The sequence below is a fragment of the Ochotona princeps genome, chromosome 8, assembly GCF_030435755.1.
Source record: "Ochotona princeps isolate mOchPri1 chromosome 8, mOchPri1.hap1, whole genome shotgun sequence".
Lineage (NCBI taxonomy): Eukaryota > Metazoa > Chordata > Mammalia > Lagomorpha > Ochotonidae > Ochotona > Ochotona princeps.
Window position 1 is genome coordinate 18,102,086 of NC_080839.1, and position 9,494 is coordinate 18,111,579.

The following is a 9,494-nucleotide window of genomic DNA, read 5'->3' on the forward strand; positions in this document are numbered from 1 at the left end:
TTGCTTTGTTTTGTTTTTATTCCCTCTTTCCATAAATGTGTTAAAATGCTGGGTTTGTTGGAACACTGAGCCTGAAACCCCAGGCCTGATTAACTGACTACAGAGAGTTAAAGGCTAGTGGAATGCTTACTGCTCCAGAAAGCCCAGCACCTGGGGACATCTGTAACTGCTAAGACACTGTTACCTTCACCAAGGAGCCTCTCTGCATATTCCCCACCCACCTTATGTGAGTTCCTGTAGCATTGTGCACCTCCCCCAACATACTGTTTGAGAGACTTCCTGCTGCGCACAGGCAATGAAGCCTGGTTTACAGCAGACCACCTTGTGCCTAAACAGGCTGGACCCCATTGTTGCTTTACCGCCCTCTCCATTTTGTGTCCTATAAAATAAAGCCTTTTCAAATTAAAAATAAATAAAAGAATGTAAATAGAAAATAAAAGAAATGGCATAATCCAAACCCATAAACTTTCTTTGAGAAACATGAGGTTGGGAGCCAGTGAGGTGGCATAGCAAACTAATCATCTGCTTGTGGAATCCGCATCCCATGTGGACACTGGTTCCTGTACCAGCCTCTCAGCTCCTGATCCAACTCCCTGCTTATGGCTTGGGAAATCAGCAGAGGATGGCTCCAGTCCTTGAGTCCCTACATCCATGTAGGAGACCTGCAGAAGTTCCTGGCTCCTGACTTCCAATGTGCTAATCTTCAGGCTTTGAGGCCACTGGGGAGTTAACCAGCAGATGGAAGATCTTTGTCTCTCCTCTCTGCAAAAACCTGCCTTTCAAATAAAAAGAAGTCTTAAAGACAGAAGGAAATGTGAAGTTGGCTCAATATTGGGGAATGTATTATATAACTTCTTACCATAGTTAAAATAGTATCATGTTGAAAATAAAACCAATGCAAATCTCAATGAGGAAAATAATAATTCAGTGATAAATATTGAAATGTTTAATGATTGAGATACGTGTTCAAAGTAAACAAGATCAAATGTGGCATAGCTAAGATTTAATTGTAGTTCTTTTTGAACACTCTTCTCTGTATAAGATTTTAGTTTTGATTGGATTGATGGGATGATTTATAATGTGAGAAAATCTGGATATGAGAGTCTTTACATTCCTAAAAAGCTAAACTCTTTCATAGAAATTCCCCAGCAAGCATTGCTTTATGTCTACTGGAGCATAACTGAGCTCAAGGGAACCCTGTGACTGCTGGGGAAGCCATACAGCTTTGGAAGGTTGGTTGTATGGGGCAATATGGAAATGAGGGTTTGGAGTCTGGCTATTAGGAAGCTAAGTCATGTGTACAGCAAAAATGACGTTATCTTTGGTAGGGACCAAACGGTAACTTCAAGCCACCTCCCTCTTTGTAGTTGGAGCTACCATTGATGTTCAGTTCAAGGTGAGAGAAAAAGAGATACTCGTTTCTAAGATGTGTTCACTCACTTTGAGTCATGTCTCTGCTCCAAATTATTTCCATGAAATATCAGTCTCTGTATGCAGTCATGGTTGCACATATGAAATGCTGGTTTGGCAAATGTCTAATAATAACCTCTTTTACAATGTAATCATTCATCAAAGAGACAATGACAGTTTCAGTGAATTGGATACATAAAATAGTTTATAGCTAGAGGACACTGGAGGGCAAATAACTTGTAGTGGTAATTACTCTTGTATGATGTGCCTCACACATCAAGAAATAAAATAACAGGGATATGGGGACAGCTCAAGCAATATATGGATGTTCCAAAGTCATTGTAGGCAACTTTTTTTTTAAAATTTCACTCCAGGATGTCACTCACTTAAAGTGATGCATTGTGCTTATGTGAAAGGGATATTTAATGCCACAGGACCCATTCGGTGCTCTTGAAAGGCTAATGTTTGAGTCATGCAAACGCAGAAAAGTTTGGAAAGTGCTTTTAGGCAAATATAAATAATCTGTCTTTTTTTCTAAAATGATCTTCGAATCAATGGGATCCAGAGATACTAGTCCGGTGGTAGGTTCACGCACATTTCAGTTCACTGTGCCTTCTATCAATGACACTGTTTGGTTTAGACATGGTTTAAACTTTGTTTCATAATTACTGCTTTTCTTTGATTGGATTTTCTGTTGTTTATTCCGAGTTGATTGCTTTATGTTAATCTAGGGAGCGCCTGCTTGCATTGTGTAGATCTCAGTTTCTCTGTTGATGGGAGGAAGGAAATGAAATGAGTTTATTTGTGCCAGATAGAGCTGAACTGATGACCAAACATTAGTAGAGTGGCCAGAAGTTTCTTACCTCAGAAGTAAATGGGTTGAACTATTCTCCCTGGGATCATTTAAAATACGATTGTTTGGCGGCTCGCTTAGCGTTGGCTGATACTGTGGCAATAATTCCAAGAACTGTGCAGACAGGCTGAGGTTTTTGCCTTCTTACCGACACTATCTCATGCAGTTCTCTGTTCTCCTTTCAACTTTGAAGTCCAGCAATTCCCCTGGCTTCCAAGATGCTTCTGGTTCTTATTCTGAGGCAGTAGTTCTGTTGTGTTCTGATAATGTTTTAGTAGACACATTTTCAATTCTGAGACTGTGGTGGCTGTGTTGTGGTCAAAAGGGACATTAATCAGAAGAACTGATTCTTTTGGCTAGACTCACTGTTTTCTGCATCATTTTTTTCCTCTGATTATTTCTATGAGCATGCCAAATTCTCCAGAGGTTTCCTATTTTTAAACTTGAACAAAACCTTGGCGCATAGCTTCTAACTCACATCGGTCATCTACCATGTCACATATACATTCTTCATCATATTCTGACCAAGGTTCTATTATCCATCATTAGGAGCATTGTGTTAGCCTGGGTATTCTTGTTGACCTAGACTCAAACATGTTTGTAATATATTTTCCACACAAGGTTCTTAGCTACCCTTTCACAAATCAGATTGTATCAAACTACTTAAATGCCTTTCTCTTTGTACTAGAAAAATACCTATACTCCTTTCACAGCCAACAATGTATTCCAGGACTTGGTCCTGTTGCCATTCTCCAACGCTCTCTCAAATGGTGTGAACCCCACTTTCTTGGCAACTAAGGCACTGGTTCAACTGCAGGCATTAATCTTCTGTTCAATACATTCTCCACATTAACTTCCTGCTGTCTTTTCTTGGATTAATCCTCTACATGATCTTTGAAAAACTGACCCTCCTCATCAATTCATTGCTTTTCAATTCAACCATTCTCTCCGAAATGAGTTTCCTTCTCCTTCCTCGATTTAAAATGAATGCTCATCCTGCTCTGCAGCAGATGCCTGAAGTGGAGATCCAGTTCAGATGCACAAGAGACAAAGGAGATGAACTGCCTCTTGATAATATGTCATTCATTTCATTTCATTTTAAGGAATTTAGCTCCTCCCATTTCATATTATTTTATCTTCTTCTACCGTGTGCTGCTCCATTTTATTCATTCAGCCTTTACTGAATATTTCCAAGTGTAAGAAAGATTTATTAATGTTGAGTGTAACAGTAAAGATTATAAAGATAATCATCACTTATAAACATAGATCCATGTTTAATCTTAGTAATTAAGTGAATTTATACATACATAAAATGACATAATTGAAACGTATGGCTTTTATTTTCTTCCTTTTCAACATTTCTGAAGTGCAAAATAAAACATATTTAGGAAACTTTTGTTTTAGAGTATCTGTACTGATATTTTGCTAGAAAAAATTGCCAGTCATAAATATTCTACAGAGGACAGATTCATGAAACACATTACACGAAGATGATAGGAAATTCAGAGGCTCTTCGGTTAATTGCTAATTATATATAATGAAAACTCAGATTCGGAGTTGAAATGAATTTCCAAAGATCTCATGGAGACTTGGTGTTTAGTACAAGAACTTCACCCCCTTTCATCACTTTTTATCTCCTGAAATTATAATAATATATACATTTATTAGTTGGTAAGGTAATTTTATGAATTTATCATGTTCTTAACAACTTCCAAAGTTTGGAGAAAGGATTTTAAATGTTTTCATCATTAATAAATGGTAAATGTTTAACGAGATAGGTCATTGATTTTGGATGTCATATAATGATATTTGTATTGAAAAATCACTTGGCTTCCCATAAATATGTATGTCTTTTTATTTTATCAATCAAAAATAAAATATATTGATAAATACACATACAAGTATAATTGAATATGCAGATATTATCTGCCTTACCTGTAGGAAAGGGCAACAGACAGTTCAAAAATTAACTGTCAGGATGCTTTCTGAAAGTGAATATCTCAATGCTTCATCTTTCTTTCCTTCTTTCATTCATTTAACAACTACCTGGAAAGAACCCACTTCATGATCAATCTGTTCAAAACTAATTCTTGCCTGAAACAGTGAATTTAATAAGATCAGTAGTAATGTCATTCTGCCATGGTATGATAGTCAATTCCTTTAAAAAAAAAAAAAGTTAGCTGAACACACAGATACTTATATATAACGATACACATACATACTTTAAAAGAATTTCTAAAGAATTAGTCAGATTTTCCATCAAAATCTGACTTGTATCATCAGTAGTTGAATTTACTAATAATTGAATAGGCTTATAAAATTCAGTTTTAAAAATAGAAGCAAATATCAATATTTTTCATGCTATCTATATAAACCATTTGGATAATGTTTTTGGAAAGAACAAAGGAAATCATCTATACATTCACTTCCAAGAAAGAGTTATTCTTAAAGTTTGTTACTGTCTTTGATACATATCATGCATTTTTGAAAGATGATTCAGATGATAGTGCCTTCATGATTTTATAAACTTTAAAAGAATTAAATTTTCAGTTGAAACATTGATTCTAGTATTTATTTAACTATGCCCTTGAACAAATCAGTTTTCCAGTCTTAAAAATAATTTGTAATTTTCATTGCAGTCCTTGAGTATTGACCCAAAAGAAATATAGCTCAGTACCGAGCTACTGCTAACTGTGGGTAATACGATTCAAAGATGTAGAGAAGAGAGAGAGAACTGTCAGGAAATGTACAGTCTCTGGCACCAGAGTTCTTTAGTGTGGCTTCCTGAGCTAAGTCCCCTTGTATCTACCCTCTGTGTGCGCCTTGTGCAGGAGACTTTTACTATGCTACAGGCAATTACCACAGTATTGAAAATTGGATCATTATTACTGAACTTGACACTTTTTCGTGTATGTCTTTATGTTTCTGTGTTTGAAACTGCAAGTAGCTATTAAGTTGTATAATTCTCCATTTCCTCTTAGACATAGAAAAGCTTTGCTTTATTCTCACTAGACTCCCTTTACATATGCTAATCAAATTCCAGTATGTTGACAGTCTATTGGTCTGAGCTTTTAATTATTTTCATTTATTTATTCATTTATGCATGAGTCAATTCAACCATGTATTCATTTGCATATAAATGCATGCAATTGTGGAACGATTCCTCCCCAACGTTTCTGAAGCCCTTCCATGTACTACCCTCTGTAATGCTCAGGTTAATAAAACATAGTTGTAGCACTTGGGAGTCTCAGACTTTCAAAGAGGAATGAGATTTGACAGATTTGCCCTTGATTTCTTCTGTGCTTATCCTCTAACAATGCCTGGGAAGGAGTGCTATACTAGACCCTGACTTCTTGTTTTAAGATGATATTCTTTGATTGCTAATGCTACATGTCAGCATGCCCTAGATGAAGGGTTACCTGGAGAACCAGCAAGGCTATTTCTGGGTGTGTCTTGAGGTCTATTCCTGGGGAAAGGGGACTGTGGTGTGAGCAAATTAAGTGGGAAAGATTTATTCTCAGTGTTGACAGGAATCATCCCATCTCCTGAGGCTCAGAGAAGACAAAAATGTCAGAGGAATTTGAATTTCTCTGTTCTTGCTGGAGCTGGGACACAGCTTTCCTTTCCCTTGGGCATCAGAACCCCAGACTGGGTCATAGACCAGTAAGTAGTTTGCTGGATCTGAGGCGTTTGTCCTCTGAGTGCTGTGCCATCAATTTTCTAGTTAGTAGAAGCTTTATATCTTACCTTTCTCAATTTCACTACTATATATGTACATATATATGCATAAGAAAAAAGCAGAAACCAAGAAAAACAAGCCTAGTGGTACTAAGTCTCACAATATATTATCCAAAATATTGACTATTTTTGCCAAAAAACAAATTATAAAGCAAGCAAAAAAGCAATAAAGTGTGATGCATACACAGGGGAAATAAAAGGCAAAAACAAAACAAAATTGCCTGTTTAAAGATGTGGATGCCAAACTCAACCAAACAAATACTTCAAAATAACTAATGATACATATTAATGGGAATTGTGCTATGTGAAGAACACACAGAACAAATGATAATGAATAGAATCTCAGAAAAATAAATAATGGCATTAAGCACACTAATACATGCACAACAGGAGCATCAGTAAAGAAATATAGAGAAAAATGATTTAAAAATTAAAGTATCAGCTTCAGAAAACATAAATTTTGCTTAAAAGATTGAATATTCAAGAACCCAGTGAATTTTAAGTATGATAAACTCAGTATTACCCTCATCAAGAAACTTCATATAAAAAGTAAAAAAAAAAAAGCTAAATGTGGTTTAGTTTTTGCAGACAAAAGCAAGGATACAAAATCGTCATCACATACACATGGTCTTCATGTGTAAAGGAAGATTAACGACTACTTCACGTTGGAAGCAATGTAGAAGAGAATGCAGTGTGATGGCATTTTCAATGTGTCAACTAAGGATCTTCTCGGAGTTTCTATGGGATAGATGCACATATTCCATGTTTGATGTTGATAGTTCCAGAACAGTAAAGGTATAAAGAAATCCACCATACACTTAAATGCACATGCCACAACTTACTGAGGTCATGTAAGATTTTCTTAAAAATCCAGTCTCACTAATATAATCAATATGAATGAGGGAGCCACAGAGCCATAGTGAATCAATGCAGATTATTTTACAATACGTATCTTTCTTCCAAACTCATCCCTATTCTCTGAATCTTTCTTGATGACATGAGAACTTCTGGTGCTTGAATTTAGATGAGCTCTTTGTGGTAACTTAAATCCTTAAGTGTAATTTCAACGTATAAAATGATACAGTTGACTACTTTAGGAAAGCTTTCACTTTCAGGCTCTTATTGTATATAATCAGAGGATGCTATCATCGACATTCTACAGTAACACATTTTAAATATATCTCTTAAAAGAAAAATACCTGGGGATGTGTGTTAAGATGTGGAAGTTTTACTCTAACAAGGAGCAATAAATCTTTCATGCTTTAAAAACCTAATTTCCTTGATTTCAGCATGCGTAAAATAGTTGGACTTCATTTACATTTGTAATAAACTGCACAAAATTGTTTCAATAGATAATTTCCTTTCTTTTATATCAATTTGTGCTATGTATTGTATCATAGCAGTAAATCATCCATTTTAATTTTCAACTATGTAATTGTTCATCATGTGTCTGTTCATTTATATTCCTATTTCATTTTTAAAACAATAATACATTGTATACGTTAAAAGAAATCTGTTGATTCTTTTTTTTAACGATTTATTTATTTTTATTGCAAAGTTAGATATACAGAGAGAAGGAGAGACAGAGAGAAAGATCTTCCGTCCGATGATTCACTCCCCAAGTGAGCACAGTTGCCAGTACTGCGCTGATCCAAAGCCAGGAGCCAGGAGCTCTTCTGGGTCTTCCACATGGGTGCAGGGCCCCAAGGCTTTGGGCCATCCTCGACTGCTTTCCCAGGCCACACACAGGGAGCAGGTTGGGAAGTGGGGCTGCTGGGATTAGAACCGGCGCCCATATGGGATCTGGGTGCTTTTAAGGTGAGGACTTTATCTGCTAGGCCACTGTGCCTAGCGAATTTATTTATTGGGTAGAGATAAAAAAGAAAGTAATAGAGAGACCGAGAAAGAGGGAGCGTGAGAGAGTGAGCTATTGTGCATCAACTGGTACGCTCTTCAGATGTTCAGGCCGACGCCAAGAGCAAGCCATTCCATCTGGGTCTCCCATGTGGTTGAGAGGGGCCAAGAGCTTGGGTCAGCTTCTGCTTCCTCCAGCTCAATCTGAAGTACAGATGCAAGACTGAAATTTCTGCTCATGTGGGATTCCAGCATTGTGGTCAGTGGCTTGGCTGGGCCACCACACTACACCTGTGTTAACAATTCTTTTTTGAAAATGAAAACTTTTTAATAACGTAAATGGAACATATTTCATGTATTTCCTAGGTACAATTCTGAGATTTTTCCTTCCTCCCTCCCTCTCTACTAAATCCTCCTCCTTCATTCTTTTCAGTGCACTTTGTTATCACAGATTAATTCACTACTAACCACAACGTTCAAATATTAAAAAGTAAAAAGACAACAGTTACACAATAGCATAAACCAGAGCCAAGTATTAACCATTCATAATTACATATTTACGATTTTTTCTTTGTATTTTCCATGTAATAAATTTTTGAAAGTATTATTTGCAAGGTCAAGGAAAGATTAATAAACATCCTTCACATCACATCACTTCATCTTCATATGAAGAGAGTTAAATTGCTCTTTAAAAATGTTGTAACTCTTCACATTATCAGTACTGGTTTAACTATTATTGGTATTCATAATTCATAATGTATTATGGCAATATTGGCTATTTTAAGTTTTCTGTTTTATTTTTCTTCATAGAACTATTTATTGACACTTGTTTTATTCCTAAGGCACAAAAGAAGCAAATGTAGGATACCCTATTTTTTTACCTAAATCAAATTATGCAACATATTAAGTATGCTAACAGTGAAAAATTGCCTATACCATAATTCAGTGCACTTTTTGTAGAATTCATGAGTTCCTACAATACATAATTTGTTTGATTTTTATATATTTTAATATTTTTTCTATGTGATTTTTGTATTATATTTATTTGGGGGCTTGGGTATATACATTTGAAGTAATTTTTCTATTTTATTTGCCTTTTATGACAATGAATTTGTTTGCCTAGTAATTGGGATGAAACTTAAGTTGCCCATGTTGTTCATCGGTGTGCCTGGGTTTGAGTCTTTGCTCCAGCTCTTCTTTCCACATTCCTGCCTTATGTAGATGCCTGGAGACAACAGTGAGATGGCGTAAGTTAGATCCCATCATTTGGATGACCTGGGATGTGTTGCTGGGTTCCAGTTGAAGGTTGAAACAGCTTAGGCCATTTGGGGAATGATTCAGCAGATGGCAATATTCTCTCTCTCACAAAGTAAAATGAATAAATATAATTAAAATCCCTTTATATTTTAAGGCTCTTGCTGACTAGTCTACCAAAAACATTACAGATTTTTTTTCCAAGTTTCAAACTATTATTTTCATCTTCTCTGTCTTGTGTTTCACCAATGCATTATTTTCATTCATAACTATAATTCATCAACTTTAGGATTTCATTTTATCTTTTCTAATTGTTTCAGTGTTTTTGTGCAAGACTTAACGTTTAAATTTACCAGAATTAATTGTGCTTCAAGATTTGAAGAGG